Raw genomic sequence first — 16,275 nt, forward strand, 5'->3', positions numbered from 1 at the left:
TCATGTGTTGGCTTTTTTAAAAAAGTTGTTTGTCTTTAACTTTGGAACCCTTCATTCAAGCACAACATAGGGTATACTCAAAAAATTAATTTTATTTATGTAATCATGTGCTTATTCAACAAATGTTCATTGAACACATCCCAGGCAGCACACACTGCCCTGGAACTGGGGATTGAATGGTACACAACAGATTTGACATCTATTCTCCCCTCTAGGAGCTTGCATTCTCAGAGATGGTAGGGACAGAATGTAAACAAGCAAACAATATACATTTAACTTGAATACAAAAGTTAAATTTTATGTGTGGTTAAGTTCCAGAAAAGAAACAAGCAGGATAATGAATTAAGAGAATAGCATATGACCCTGCTTTAAGGCCAGAGAAAACCTCTCTAAGGGAGAGCACTTGCATGGAGCCCTGAAATCTATGGGGAGAGGTCTTGAGTCCCTACTTAGTGTCCCTTTTTCTGCCTTCCCCTGACTTCCAGCCCAGCCCAACTTGAGCTACGTTCTTAATTCCTTTCACTCACTTCTAAAGGGAAGGATAATAGCTCCTTCTTCAAAGTGAAGCTGTGCAGAACCAAGGAGCAGTCCGGATAAAGTCTTCAAGCCTTCAGGTCCCAGCTCAGTGCTTTGCTTGTGTGTGTGTGTGTGTGTGTGTGTGTGTGTGAGAGAGAGAGAGAGAGAGAGAGAGAGATGAGGCTGGGCACCTGCTGTCCTGTGGGAGCGGGGTTTCTCATACAGTAGACCTGTCAGCAGCAGACATTTTAATGCCATGTTAGCAGTTTTCCCATTTAAAGAGATGGACCAAAAAAGGATTAATATTGAGGCTTAAAGGAGGGAACAGAATGGCTGCAGAGAATCAACAGAGGAACCAAAAGAAAGGTCCTCTCTTGTGAAACAAAATCAAGAATAAATACAGAATTGAGGAGGACCAAGGTGGAGGAAGGAAGAAAAAGGAGGAGGTGGGGCAGGCAGAGGGAGAAGAGAGAAGAAATTAGAGAAAGGGGAGATGGTAAGATCGTCCATCATAGGGTTTGCCATAAACCAGTGTTCTTTCCTTCATCTCCTTGAAAGTTTGATTTAGTCTTGAATTGTCTGGTCAGGTCTCAGAGCCTCCAGATGCCCTAGAAGTTACAGCTGCTGCAGATGATGAAAAGGTGGTAGGTGGCCTGCATCATATTCTGTGTAGACATTCCACTGTCCGAGGGGGAGGCACAGGTTCAGCACTGTGGTCAGAATAGGGGAGCTACCTAGATGGAACCTTTGCCAGATATCCTTGTTTCCACAAAGAAGAGTAGTTTGTCTAGGCTTGAAATGCATTGATTTACCCAGCACATGCTTGGGGGTGGGGGGGTGGGTTTCCACTCTAAGCTCACCTTACCCCTTACTCCTATTGCGAACAGTGTTTGGTATAAGTGAACTTGAACTCTGTTTCCAGAACACTGGAATAGAGACTCACCCCCAAGTGGGTTTTGTATGACCTTTGCAAGCCCTTTGTCTTACCCACTGCTGCTGTCTCCCACTGGGGAAGGGGACCCAGACCACAAAATGCAAACTCTGGGCAAGGGCTGACTGTATCAACCTGCTACAATTGGACCAGCAGTGTGGTGTATATTTCTTCTTATTCTCTTTTTAATAAAATCAATTGATTCTTTTAATGGAGAGGAATTAAATAGAGTCAGGTTTAACCTTATTATAGCATTGATATATTTTCCAATCTTTAACTCTGATATGAGAAGCAAATAAAACCATGAATAGAAGGGAAGTTGGAAAGAAACACACAAAAAACATTATGAACATTTGATTGACAGTAGGGTAAGGAATAAGAACATTTTAACCCAGAACAATTGCCCTGATAGTGAACATGTATTAATTTGAATCCTTAAGATACATTTATATGGAGAGATAATAACATAATAAACCATGCCAGACTATTAAAATGTTATTTTGAATATAAATTTGTAATTTTAAATATGTAAAAACATAATTGGATCAAGTAAAAATGTAAGAAATGACTGCATTTAAAATTTTTAGCTATAAAAATACTATAAGAACATTAAAAATCATTTTAAGAAAAAACAACCGCCCACTATCTTACCATCCTAATAGACCTGCTTCCATTTTTTTTTTTTTTTGCAAATTCCTTTCTATCTGTGTCTACACATGTATATTTACATATTGTAAATATAGTACAAGTCTTATTTTTATTTATAGATCTTCCATCCATCTGTCTTCAGAGTCATAATAAACATCACATCTCAGCTTACTCACGTGTTCCTTGGGGAAATATCTAAGTATCCCCACTCCCTCACTTGTTCAATACTCCCTCTTTAATCACAAAAGGACCATTCTTCTCAACACTGATCAGTGTTTTGTGTGTGTGTCTTTAATATCTCTTTCCTTCTGGAGAAACAGAAGTTCCTTAATGTATCATTTTTTTGCTCACTGTTATATCCCTAACCCATAGTAAGTGTTCATTAACTATTTCTTAAATACACAGTACATAATAGCTACATGATATCTCATGTGCATGTTGCAATATTCCTGACTTCATACCACTTTCATGTCCACTAATTTGCTTCAGATGTGTTTCTTGAATAAAATGTAAGTGTAATAAACATCGTTATGCACCTAATTTTTTTAAATAATTTTTTCCTTAAAGTACAAATTATCAGGCCAATTTTTATGAACATTTCATGGTGCCTGATGTATCTGTCTGTTATTCCAAAGGGGTTAGACCCATTTATAAACAATGTGTGATTATCAAAAGATGAAACGGTTTTAACCATTTATGATTATGTTAAATACATATAGCATAATTAGAAATATTAAAAATTATAAAGAAGACACTTCATAACATCCATAAGCACATTACACAAAGATGACCACCATGAAATTTTCCTTCCAAATTGGGTTTCATGTGTGTGAGTTTAGAACTAGGTCCCAATTACGTAAATTCTGAACCATGGGATTTACATAGTTGAATACTCTGCTCCCATCCCTTCCATTTGCATAATTTTCAATTATCCTGACCACTTAGTTTTCATGGCTGTATATAACTTCATTGTATGGATAAATTGTAATTTAATAGTATCCTACTATCCAAAGATCGTTTTCGGTCATTTCTTATTTTATAGATACTGTAGCAATGAGACGTTTTTGTATATACAGTTGATTCTCATTATTCTTGGTAGTTATGTTGTCTAAAGTCACCCTGAATGCCGGATTAGTGAATACTGAACCACTGCTCCTAGGGGAAATACAGGGTTAGGTTCCTGTGAGCCTCTGGTCACATTTTTATCAACTGATTAATACATAACCATCAGGCTATTTAACATATATTGTTGATTCAGTAACATTGAATTCACAGTCAACCACACTGTAACAGGCCTGAGTGAAGCTTATCTAGCACAGCTGTTTTCTCCATGAGACACATTCCAGTGTTCTTGCTCTCAGGAACGCTAGACAGCACTTCAGCTCAGTGCCTAGGGGCATTTTAAACAGCAAAATCACTAACAAAACACAAAAATGTGAAAAATGACACTAAATAGACTGTGAAAAGGACACTGTTTACAGTAAGAGCTGAAATAAAGAGGCAGAGCATCACCTTGTTTGACCTCATTAGGAACATGTGCATCAAGCAACTCAAATACTTTGCTACTCCACACTTGTCCACGGATGACCACAAAAACACTGCAAGGACTGATTTTGGAGTTACAAGTAAATTTTAGGAAATATGGAATGTGTGAATAATGAGGATTGTCTATACATGTTAGGGGTTTCATTACATATGTCCTTGGCATAAACATGAAATGAAGTCTAATGCTCGCATTCTTTGAGAGGGCTGGAAAGGATGTTTGATAGCCATCCAACCAGAAAAAGATGAAGAAAGTCTGGTCTGGGGCATTTTATCTAGAAAAATAGATGTTAGAAAGGATCTTCTGCCATGATTAGCTTCAAAGTCCTTATTAGCCAGCTCCTTTTAGCACAGTCTGACCTGGTTTCCAGTCCCTGGTATGTCACTCCTTATTCGAGTGACCCTAGGTCAGTTCCTCACCCTTCTGAGTTTTTTCATCTGTAAATGAGGTAATATTAGAACTTACCTTAAGAGGTTGTTGCAAAGAATGTAAGTAAATATAGAGGACGGGAGCCCTGGTCAGATTCAATAAACCATGGCAAGAGAGAGGAAAACCTTCAAGGTGACCCTTCTTCAGAGTCAAACAGAATGGTGGGGAGTGCCATTCTCCTGAAGGCTGGATGTGTGCCAGTTGGGGAAGTCCCCATATTTTACCATTCACAACTGCCCAAGGGGATCCATAATTAAGATTTTTATTTCAAATTCCATGCAGTTTTCAACCACCTGAGAAAGGACAAGTATCCATACTTAACATTTAAGGATCAAAAGTTACCAAAAGATCCTTATTTTGTCTCAAAGCCAGTCTCATTATCAGTTGGCTTCAACACAACTTTGGAGGTCTTTGATTTTATCTCAGATCACCAAGTGATATATTGTCTTTGTCCTCAGCAATGTGTTATCTAAAAAATCAACTGTAAACCAGTAAGGTGATACGGTGGAAAGATCACTGGGTTTTGAGTTGTACTGACCTGAATTTGACTCACTACTTCTTTCTCTTACTCTCTGTGACTTTCAGGCCAATTAAATTCTTCCCTTAAGACTTGGTTTTTCCATCTGGAAAATGGGCATGGATGATGTATAGTTCATATTTTTGTTGTAGATGTTTGTCAAGCTATTTGTAAAGGACCTCACCTGGTGACTAACACCTCTTGGTACTAAATAACCACAGTTCTGGTTAGAGTGTCTGTGTGCATTGTTCAATCATTATTAACAGTCACATTACTTTGATTCTTATAAATATCCTGTAGCTTTCCTGTGCATCGGGTCACATTTCCATTTTGCTTCCTCTTTTTCGATCTTTTCCTCCTGACAGAAAATATGACTACCTGTATTGCAGGACAGAATCTTTACTTGGAATCTGAACTTGCAGCAAGAAGCAAAATATGTTGGTTTGTTAGAAAAGGCATCGCATTGACTTCTACTTCCTTGAAATCTATTTCAAAAATCCTGAGGGAAGCAAGACTCTAATAGAATGATGGTAGAGGGATGACACATGCAATTGTTATAAAATGATGAGTGTTCCAAGGCCAAACTGGAATTAAATAAAAAGGAAAAAAAAATTCCTTCCCATTTTCTTCTCAAAACCAAGGGAGCTGTTCAACATAATTATTATAAGCTCCCCATCCCAAATACTTATAACTTAATATCCTATTTCAAATACTCTATTTAAAGCCAGAGTTAGGGTTGTTTTTTTTTTTTCCTTAAAGAAAGAAGAGTCATCTTTTGTTAGCTAATAATGTAACAATTTTGAATTTGAGTTAGACAATTTAAAATAATATATATGTGTGTATCCGTACCCTTATTTACATATATTCATACATATGTGTGTGCACATAAGCACTTTGGCCCAGAGAGACATAAAGATTTGTCTGAGGGAAGTAAACTAGTTACTCTTGAGGCTGGGGTCTTTGATAATGAAGTGGTTGTTTTTATTACTTATATGTGCAGTTTTATTCTCCTTAAAAAAAGTTGGGGGGGGGGATAAATGTACTCTCAGTTTCCTGATCGTGATATTATACTGGAATTAAACAAGATATGAGATGGGGAGAACCAGGTGGGAGAACCAGGTGTAACATATATGGAATCTCTGTGTGATTTCTTATAACCATATGTGGGGTTACAATTTTCTCAAAATAAGGGTTTAAAAGGGATATGGAGAAAGAAAGAAGGAGAAAAGGGGGAATGGGGAAGAGGGTGGCTCTCACCCTTGAACCTTTACACTCTGCTTCGAGCACTCACCCACAATTGCCCACAACACCCGCATCCGCCTGTTTATGTGGCCCATGCCTTCCCCACCTTCAGATTTGCACTCAACTATTGCATCCTCAGAGCCAGTCACTGGAGTCCTTCAGACCTTCAGACCTTTCCTGTTGAACAATCTCATGGTTCTCTCTGTCTGTAGCCCACACAATTTAAACTAGAGAATTTAATGTCAGTTGGTGCATCAGTCTCTTTTCCCAGTGAGGATGTGGGCTCCCAAGGCAGGTGCTGTATCTCTACCACCCCCTTCCTGTCACCTGGATTGGGCCCAGTACTCAGCATGTAATGTGTATTTAATAAAGATTTAATAGAAGTGATCATTTCTTTATTGCTTAGCAAATTCATACTTTTGTAAAAATGTTGGGAAGTTTGTCCTATAACACTGATCATTTAAAACTTGCATTTCTGTTGACTTTCCAAGAATAGTGAGAGTAGCATCTCCTGTCTTATCATGTATTGTCTGCAGGAAATGACATCAAACTCCTGAACACTACGTCACACAGCCTCTTTAGCCATGGGCCCTGGTCTCGGTCCATCTTTCCATCTGCCACCCTCCCTCACATACTGATGCCAGGTCCCTCCTCTGCCCAGTGTGACACCCTTGTCCATGTCTTTGTTTCTTTGTAACTCCGCTCCCTGCATGACGGTTCTTACATGTGTCTGTTCTCTATCTGAATAACCCACTCATGCTTTAGGTCCCAGTTTAAATGTCAGTTCCTCAGGGAGGCCCTCAGAGATCCCCCTGGGGTCCAGCAACCCTCCTGTTTTACGATTCTGTAACACCCTGCACTTCTTAGTAATAATGATGATTGCACGTGCAATTTCATCTCCCATGTCTGTCACTTACAGCAGGCGGGGGGCCTGTCTATCTCACCCACTGCTTAGAGGCATGCATCCAGCCCAGCGCTGGCCCAGAAAAATGTACAACACGTTGTGTTGGTTAAAGCATTAGCACAATCCCTTCTGTGTGTGTGTGGGGGGGGGGGGCAAGGGATGCGTGGCTTTGTCATCCCGACTCATCCTGCTGGTCCTCTACACCCATAAAGTATTCCCTGATCTCTCCCAGAACCTCTCTCCTGTGGTCCTGTGACTCATGAGCCAGGTGACTACCATCACCTGGAGCCTACGGTTTCATTCTTGTTCTGGCCCACAGGCCCAGCCCTGTACCTAGGCTTGTTCTGTACAAGGGCTGAGACCATGTTCTGTACATCTTTGCAGCACCAATACCTGGAAATGTGTCTGGCACCCAGGAGGCTTTCAATAAATGCGTGGCAAGGGAACCAAGCTTCATCCTGTGTATATTCTCTGGTAGTTACGGCTATAGAGGTTAACAAGATGTTGGTATTATTGAATTTATTTCCCCGTGAGTAATCTCACTTGTGTGTGAGCCCCATGGCTTGAGTGAAGCAGACTCCACAGTTATCCCTGTGCTTCAGACCCACCAGGGAGCCCAGTGTACAGACTGAGTCAACTGGTCTGACATGGAACCTGGACAACAGTATGTTGCCAAAGATCCCCAGGTGGTTGGTGATCTCCACGTGGTTGGGGATCCCCACATGGTTGGTTCTAATGCACACTAGGGGTTGAGAACACTGGCCCAGGAAGGAGCTGGAATTCAGTACTAAGTAAACAAAATGAGCTAAACTTCTTCGAAGGATTCCCCTGAAAGTCAGACACCAAAAATAATAGCACAGACACCAGGGCCAAGCGGGTGGGTTTGAAATGGAGACGCAGATATGGGGTCTGAAAGGATTTCCTAGGCTTGGGGGGTCCTGGCAGGGATGGGGTATGGAGTCTGTGGCTCAGCCATGGGTGGGCAGGGAGCAGCATCAGAGGTGGGGAACCAGGCTGGTTTCATGTGTGGGGCTCCCAGTTTTCCTACTCCCTAACTATTCCTCCTGTCTGACTGCCTAGGAAGGTTCTAGCTCACCTGCCTGGGTCCTGGGCTGTGGCAAGAGTCAGGAGGGGAACCCCTGGGAGGGAGGGAGGGAGGGAAGAAGGGCTGCTTTGTGGCTAGCAAGGGTGGCCCCTGGCAGGGCATGTCCTAAGGGAGCTGGGGAAAGGGGACAGAGGGGGAATTTTTTTAAAAGGAAAAGGGAGAAAGAGATGAAGGGGAGAAGGGAAAGAAGGTTTTGCAAGTTTAGAAAGGGAAGGATTCAGAGTAGCTGTGGATTAGGTGCAAGGAATGGCGAGAAAAAGCATTTTAGGAAGGGTTGCTCATGACCTGGGTTCTCTTTGGTCTTGTTCAGAAGACCAATGAAAAGATCCAAGTTTATTTCTTTTTAGTTATTCTCCACTGCTAGACTAGGCTTCTTTGAGATGAGATTTCCTGCAACACTGTGCCATGGGGGACCCCAATGTGTGTGTGTGTGCCTGCGTGTCTGTGGCTAAGTAAGTCTGTGCACGTGCTTGTGCGCGCGTGCATGTGTGTTTGTGTACTGATCTAGGCAGTAAATTCAGTCTGAACTCAGTCTGGACTCAGACTGCTGAGATTTGCACGCTGACACTAGTGCTCCCCACCCCTGCAACCTCAGAGAGTTGCTCACCCATTCTGTGACTCAGTTTACTCATTAGCAGAACGGGGGATCATCATAGTACCTGCCTCATGGGATTGCTATGAGGCTTACACAAGGGAGTACATTGTGGCGCCAGGCACACAGCAAACACTCGCACACTTAAATATCAGGCACCAGCATGTCCTCACCAGTCAGCAACTCTGGGTGCAAACGCCTGCCTTCTCTAGCACCACATCTCTTTACAGACCAGTTCCCCTGTTTGCCAGGGACAAGGGGGCTTCCTGGGACTCCTCACTTTAAAACTGGGCAGTTCAAGGCACACAGGAACCAGTTGGCTACCCTATCTGTCATCCTCCACCCCTATTCCAACCCCATTCAAAGTCTGTGTATAGCAAACACTTAAGTATTATTGGTTCTCTGAGCCAAGAAATTGCCTGACTCCTGGGATAATCATTTAACTCTTCCTGGGCTGTCTTTGCACCGAGTATTTGGGTGATCCCTTGCCTAATGCCTTCCTGGAATGGGCATGATCAGGTCCAGAAGGGAAACTGGAAAGGGAGGAGAGGCAGGGAGGGGGGCTGAGGACATGTAGGGGGTGACTCAGCACTGAGTCTGGGGGCTCTGTCACGACTGGCTCACCTTCCCTGGAACACCCATGCCCCAACAACGTGCCCCACCCCAAGCTGTGAGTCAGCCAGGACAAGGCGCTCCAGCTGCCACTCAGTGAAGGGCTCTCTAGGGCCAGGCCCAGCCCCTCCTGCCATCCTCACAGGAGGAGAGGGCCACCTCCCAGGCAGAGGGGCAGCAGCTGGTAAGCCAGCTCAGGTCGTGGCGGAGGTTGTATACTGCACCTGCTTCCCGCTGGTCACCCTCTGTAGATGCATGAGCTGAGTCTCTAGGGCCTTTGCCATGTCTGTTGCGTCCCGAGCAAAGTGGGTGCACTCTATACCCAGCTTTTGGGAGGGGATCCTCCCAGTGTCGGTTATTTCCGGGCCAAACTCTTCTAAGCGAAAATGTGGTTGGGAAGCTTCCAGGCTCATCTTCCCAGGGAATAAAGAAATGCTATCGTTATAATGATTGTATCATTGCCACTGTTTCCCATGAATCCCTGTCCTTCCCCAAGCACCCCCTGCATGCCCAGCTCTTTATTTGCTTTCTACCAGCCAGCCCTTGAAATGGCCCTGGGAAATTATTACTATCCACACCTACTATTTACTTCATTAGTACTAGATGAAGCTAAGACTCTGGGAGGGTCTAGAACATGGGCAAAGCCACAGGGTTATGACTGGCAAACCCTGGACACCTAGGCCCACCCCACCTCCCCAAATCCTGCCTCTCCCAGGCCACCCCACCCTGAGCATGTGCCTGCCACACCTTGTGCCCTGGATTTTGGCCAGAAAAAAATATGGAGAGCTGGACAAGAGGTTGTGTTCAGAGGCAGTATGAAAAGAAAGGAATCTAAACGTGCAACACATAGTACTTTAAAAAACTTATTCATGGGGCTCCAGAGAGGTTCAGTCAGCTAAGCTTCTGACTCCTGATTTCAGCTCAGGTCATGATCTCAGGGTCATGAGCTCAAGTCCCAAGATGGGCTCCACATTGTGGAGCCTGCCTAAGATTCTCTCTCCCTCTTTCTCTCTGCCCCTGAATACCCACCCCCACACTCACGCGCTCTCATAAATAAATAAATAAACAAACAAACAAACAAATAAATAACTTGTTAGTGGATTCGTGGTCCCTTCCCCTATTTCTGTCTGAGTTTCCTGCTAGTGTTGATGTAGAGCTCAGCTCCGATTGCCATTCCCATTCATTTCTCAGCACCTCTTGGGCTCTCACATTCTGTTCAGGGATCCTTCTGTGCTCCTTGGGTGCATTTGCCAAAACACACTCAGTCCTATGTCTGTCTGCACTTCTGTCAATTCAGTGTTTTAATTATATTTGAATTAATCCATATGATTGTTCTTTATAAAGAAACCAAACTGAGTAATACTGTATTGCACATTTGAAAGTTGCTGAGAGAGTAGATCTTATAAGTTTACATTGCAAGGAAAAAAATACCTCGTAACTAAGAGTGATGTTGGATGTTAACTAGACTGATTATGATCGTTTTGCAGTGTATACAGATATTGAATCAATATGTCGTACACCTGAAACTAATGTAACTTTGCATGTCATTGTATTGAAATTTTAAAAATCCTTTTGTGCTATCTGCTTATAAAATATGCTTTATAAAATCTGAATTCCTTGTACTGACTTGTCTCCCCTTCTCTTTCAGACCTCCTCTGTTTGCTGTCTCGGGAACTGTGGGGAACTGTCTGGTGTCTGTGCCTTCCCCTCTGACCGGGCATCCCTGTGCCCTTCCTCATCTGCAATCTCTTCCTCACCTCTCAAACCACAGTTCCGACGTCACCTTCCCTGAGTCCCCTTGGCCCTCACTATACCTGTTACAGAACTTTGCAATAACTCAAACCCAGTTCTTAGCATGTATGTCTGCCGGGGTTTCCAAGCAGAAGGGCAAATTAGAGTTATTTGGGATTCTGATTAAAAAATGAGACTCCCAGGGCCCATCCCCCAGCCATTTTGGTTCCGCAAATCGGCTGTGGTGGGGGATCTGTATTTTTAACACATGCTCTGGGCGATTCTGATTCAGATGCTTCTCATGCCATGCCCTTAAGAAACTGCACATTATTGTAAGTATTTATTTATATCTCTGTTCTCTGTGACCTCCACCTACCCACCCCCTCAGTGGTCAAGAGCTCTCAGGAACAAGACCAACATACTTTCATTCCTGTGGCCCTGGCGTTTGGCCTAAGTACTGGGACACACTGTGATGACAGAACCCTTTTAGCCATCTTGTTTAGAATAACATATTAAGCACCTACTGTGTGCACACAGTTGTTCTATGCACTGAGGAGAAGCGAAAGAAAGCAAGAGAAACTAAAATCCCTGCCCTTGCAGACAAAGCGATGGATATGTGAATTACGAGGACCAGATTCTGCATTTCTGAGTTTTAACAATCATGTACCAGAGGGTTACAGTTTGCCAGTCATTAGGTATTGTCGTGGACACTCTGTTATTAGACATCACAATAAATAAGAGATAAATAATACAAGAGAATGGTTGCTCCTGTTGATAACCCCCATTTTCATGACTTTTTTTAAAACATTTTTTATTGAAGTATAATTGACACATAACGTTACATTAGTTTTCAGTTGTACAACACTGATTCGACCACTCTGTACATTTTGCTCTGTTCACCGCGAGTGTAGCCGCCATCTGTCACCGTACAATGCTCTTACGGTACCCGACTCTGTTCCCCATGCTGTCCCTTTCATCCCCATGGCTCATTCATTCCATAACTGGAAGCCTCTACCTCCCACTCCCCTTCCCCCATTTTGCCCATCCCTCTACCCTGCTTCCCTCTGGCCACCATCAGTTTGTTCTCTGTATTTTGGGTCTATTTCTGCTTTTTATTTGTTTTCTTGTTTGGTTTTTTAGATTCCACATAATAAGTGAAATCATATGGTATTTGTCTTTCTCTGTCTGACTTCTTTCACTTAGCGTAATACCCTTTAGGTCTATCCATGTTGTCTCGAGTGGCAAGATCTCATTCTTTTTTATGGCTGAGTAATATTCCGTCATATGTATAACACTTCTTCTTTATCCATTTTTCTACTGATGGATGCTTGGGCTGCTTTCATATCTTGGCTCTTGTAAATAATGCTGCAGTAAACATAAGGATGTACATGTCTTTTCGAACAGGTGCTCCTGTTTCTTTTTTAACTGTGAGGAAATTAAAAATTGGAGAGGTTGTGACTGGCTGTGTATTATAAAGCTATTCACCTGCAGAGTCTGAATTCAGAGGCTGGCCTGTTTGTTCCTAGCACTGAGGTCTTGGTTTCCCCGCATGGATTCCTCATGGCCTTGGCATTGCTGCAGTGTTCTTTCTCGTGGCACAGGTGACCATCCTCAGCAGCCAGCAGGCATGATGGTGGGCCACCAGGCAGCTGAGTGAATGGGTCACATGGGACTGCATCCTCACCTGCACGCTCACCTGTGGAGCTACTTGAGCACCAGAGTTCCACTGAGCCAGCAAGCTCAGGGCATACTGGCACCACTGTGCTTCATGAGAGGAAGTGTGTTGTCATTCCTCATGCTTTCATTAAGAGGATTTAGAACAGAGGAGGCTGAAATGGCTTCGTGTTAGCACAAAAAATCAGAGATTGATAGTAAACCTTGAAAATAGTGAAGCATCTGATTTGGGCTTTTCCATCGACAAGCCCAATAACATAGAGGAAACTATTAACATACAAGTAGACAGGCTTCCCATTAAATCAGCAGCAGACAGTTCTGGAAAAGACCTCTTCACGCAGAAAGCAATTATGATGGGAAATCGAGTCTGATTCAGACCCATTTGCAGCAAGCTTGGAAAATCAAAATGTAACCACTCATAATCGGGTAGAGAACCCTGCTGTGGGGGGACGAGCAGCCAATTCTTTATTATTATTGCTACTATTATTATTATTTTAGTTTTAAAGAATTCAGTGTTATAAACTCCAAATCTTACTGACTTGTAACCTCTGCTCAGAGGGTGACAGCATAGGGCAGACATGTCTATTCACATACAAAAAAAAGAATCAACCCACATACAAACAGATTTTTTGGTCAAATTTCCAGAGGTTAATAGGGTTTCTAGCTGAGATGCCACTCAAATTAAGAACTTTTAAATAAATAGACATCTCCTTTGAGTGTCAGCATCCTCTGTAAGTCCGATGCTTTAGCCTGGGCCCTTCTCCTTTAACAGTGCTGGAATATGCAGACCAGAACCTTAGAGGCATGGTTGAGTCTGGAGATGAACAATTGGAAGCTCCAAGGAAGGACAAAACAGTTCTCGAAAACATGAGTGTTTTCTTCCAAAATGTTTGTCAAAAACGTAGCAGGCAGAGATCATAGACACACCACTCCCAGACCTTCATGAAAGTGCAGGAGGTTAGTGACATTGCCAACGGTGATGTCACATGGAATGACCAGCTAAGCCCCCTGCTATGTCCTTTCCCGTCACCCGGCAGTTCTTCTGTGATAACACACTTTACTCTGATTAACAGAGTAGCTTTCTGTCTCCTGTGCTATGCTGCAGGTCCAGTGCTCAACAGACTCCGGTTACCTCTCAGGAGGAGGACCAGCTCCTCTCATTTGACCTAAGACACCCTCCAGGTTTTGGCCCTGCCTCCATCTCTAGCAGAGCCTCCCTCACTTCTCTGTGCCCCACCCAATCTGGTTGTCTTTAGTTCCATAGACATGCAGGACTCCTCATGCTCTGGGCCTTTGCATATGCCTTTCCCTCTGCCTGGAATGCTGCTCTGTGTCCCACCTCCCCACCTCCTGCTTCCAACACAGCTCCCTTGTTAACTGCTGGCTGATATGCACACATGACAAAGAACTGGAATTCTTTTCTCTTAGTGCCTTTGTCCATAATCATAAACTGACTCAGATAATTATTTGGTACATGCCAATATCCTCCCTAGACTCTAAGATTCATTTGATCATGAGCTGACTTTGCCAAAACCTAACACAGTGTCTGGCCGAAGGATGAACAACCTTCCCCAGCATCCAGCTTAGAACTTGTTTCTAGGCCAGATTCTTAGACCTCCCAAGAGGGGTCCAGTTCAACCAAGGAAAATTTTAGAGCTATCTCATTCATGTATTCGTTCATCACTGAATCAGTCATTCAACAAATCCCCTTTGATAATTTGTTGGGTTGGGACAATAATCCCACCTGATGTAACTCACTTTCTAGTGGAAAGAACAGGTGACCAACAAATGATCAACTAAATATGGTTAGGGATGTATGAAGTATAATGAAGAAATAAACAGATGGTGAGACAGCCATATTAGTAAGAGTCATACTAGAAGGTACTACTGAGTGTAAAGAATTACATCTTTTCCTTCTTCCCTCCCTTCCCTTCTTCCTCCATTCTCCTCTCTCTCTCTCTCTTTCTTTCCTTTAACTGGTTCTGCCTTCTGGGATGTTGTGCATGTTCACTTTACACCATCTGTCTCTGCTGCTTACCCCAGGGTAAAGCAGTCTAGTTCTGCAGACAAATGAGGGTAGGATAGAGGGGCCTCATACAAGGCCCTGACCTCAAGAGGCTTACAACCTAGAAGAGACAGACAGGCCTATGACTAATTGTGATAATGCCAAAGACAGACAGGCATACTAAATTCTGTACTGTGGTTTGAGAAAGAAATGAGTTGCTCAGAAGAGAGAGAAATTAGTTCCACGTCTGGAGATGGAGGTTGACTTTCATTAGACTTTGGGACCTGAGGTCATAAAGATATCCCATTCTAGCCCACCTCTGTTGGTTTTGAAAATATGTTCACAGATGCTATGAAGTTCCTCCTTTCAAGCAGTAGAACCTGGAGTGGGATAGATTCAATATACAGGGTTTGATGATGATGAGATTTCTTCTAACTTGAAGAGTGGGAAGATTTCAAACAATTTTGTCCTGTGTAAACCCCAAACACACTCCCTTACAAATGCAGAAAATTTAAGCTCATTTTATATGTACAAATCTCAGAAATGTTATGAGATGATACATGTTTGTTGTCTTAAACTGCTACGTTTGGGGTAATATTTTATTCAGCAATAGATAGGTAACAAATACACCACCCCACTTGAGATCTGGTACCTAGGAGCTAGGCCCCTGCAATGGTTCATTATTGGAATAAACCAGATTATAGACTGTACTGAGGGTCAGCCTTAACTCGCTTTCTATTTGTTCAGCCATGGTATGATTTTATCAGAATTAGAGACTCAATTTGTGCAGAATTCTTTCCCCTTATTCATTTATTTGTTCCCTCTGGAATAAAATGACCAGTTGCATGGATTTGAAGCTAAACATATCTGAGTTCAAGTCTTTCCTTCACTATTTATTATATAGGGAATTGCTGGAAAATTTAATCTCTTTGAGATGAGATGTTTCACAGTAGAATCAGAAAGGTAATACTACTTACTTCATTGAGTTTCACACTCCAGGACACGAGGGTTTTATCAGGATCCATTTAGATAATGTACACAAAATGTTTAGCAGAGTGGCTGGTACCTATTAAAGATGCAAGTAATAATAATCATTGTTATTATCTTTAATGATAGTCACCCAAATTCCCTCACACCAGCAAATAGGAAATTCCTTTCATTCCAAAGGATTGTCCTTACTAAACTTAATTCTGGTAGACAGCATGTTATAGCAGTGAATGTTCTGAAAATGTGGTCCATGAACTTTCTGCATCAGAATGATCTGAAGTGTTATAAAAAATGAAGAGTCTTGGGGTGCCTGGGTGGCTCAGACTGTTGAGCGTCTGACTTTTGGTTTCAGCTCAGGCCGTGATCTCTGGGTTGTGGGATCGAGCTGCACATCAGGCTTTGGGCTTGGTGGGGAGTCAGCTTGGGATTCTCTCCCTCTCCCTCTGCCCCTGCCCCCCACTCTCTAAAATAAATAAATAAATAAATAAATAAATAAATAAATAAATAAATAAGTCTTTTAAAAAAAATTAAGAGTCTTAAAACCAATTTCAGACCCATTAAGTCAGTATCTTTGGGATGGTAGTAGGGTAGGAAGGACAGAATGGGAATCTGCATTTTTTAACATCCCCCCATCCCAGCTTCATTGTGGTGTTCAGGAAAAGCTCCAGAATCACTGAGGTAGAGGAAAGAAGATTCATCTCAGAACAGGAGGAACTTAGGTGCTAGTCTGGCTTCTGACATTTACTGGCCAAAGTGAGTTAACCTTTGTAATTCCCAGTTTCTCATCTGTGAAAAGGAAACATGAACCTCCTTCTCTAGCTTATAGAGCAATTTAAAGA

At 42.6% G+C, this 16,275-nt stretch overlaps 1 long non-coding RNA gene across 1 annotated transcript in view; it reads left to right on the forward strand.

Moving 5' to 3' along the window:
- The window catches only part of LOC144380182 (uncharacterized), a 557,964-nt gene extending 546,435 nt beyond the window's left edge, over window positions 1–11,529 (forward strand). The window contains exon 6 of the long non-coding RNA XR_013444028.1: window positions 10,688–11,529. This is a non-coding gene — a long non-coding RNA (uncharacterized LOC144380182). The remainder of the gene's footprint in view (window positions 1–10,687) is intronic.
- Window positions 11,530–16,275: the final 4,746 nt, after the last annotated feature.

This window comes from Halichoerus grypus, chromosome 15 (assembly GCF_964656455.1).
Source record: "Halichoerus grypus chromosome 15, mHalGry1.hap1.1, whole genome shotgun sequence".
NCBI classification, from domain to species: domain Eukaryota; kingdom Metazoa; phylum Chordata; class Mammalia; order Carnivora; family Phocidae; genus Halichoerus; species Halichoerus grypus.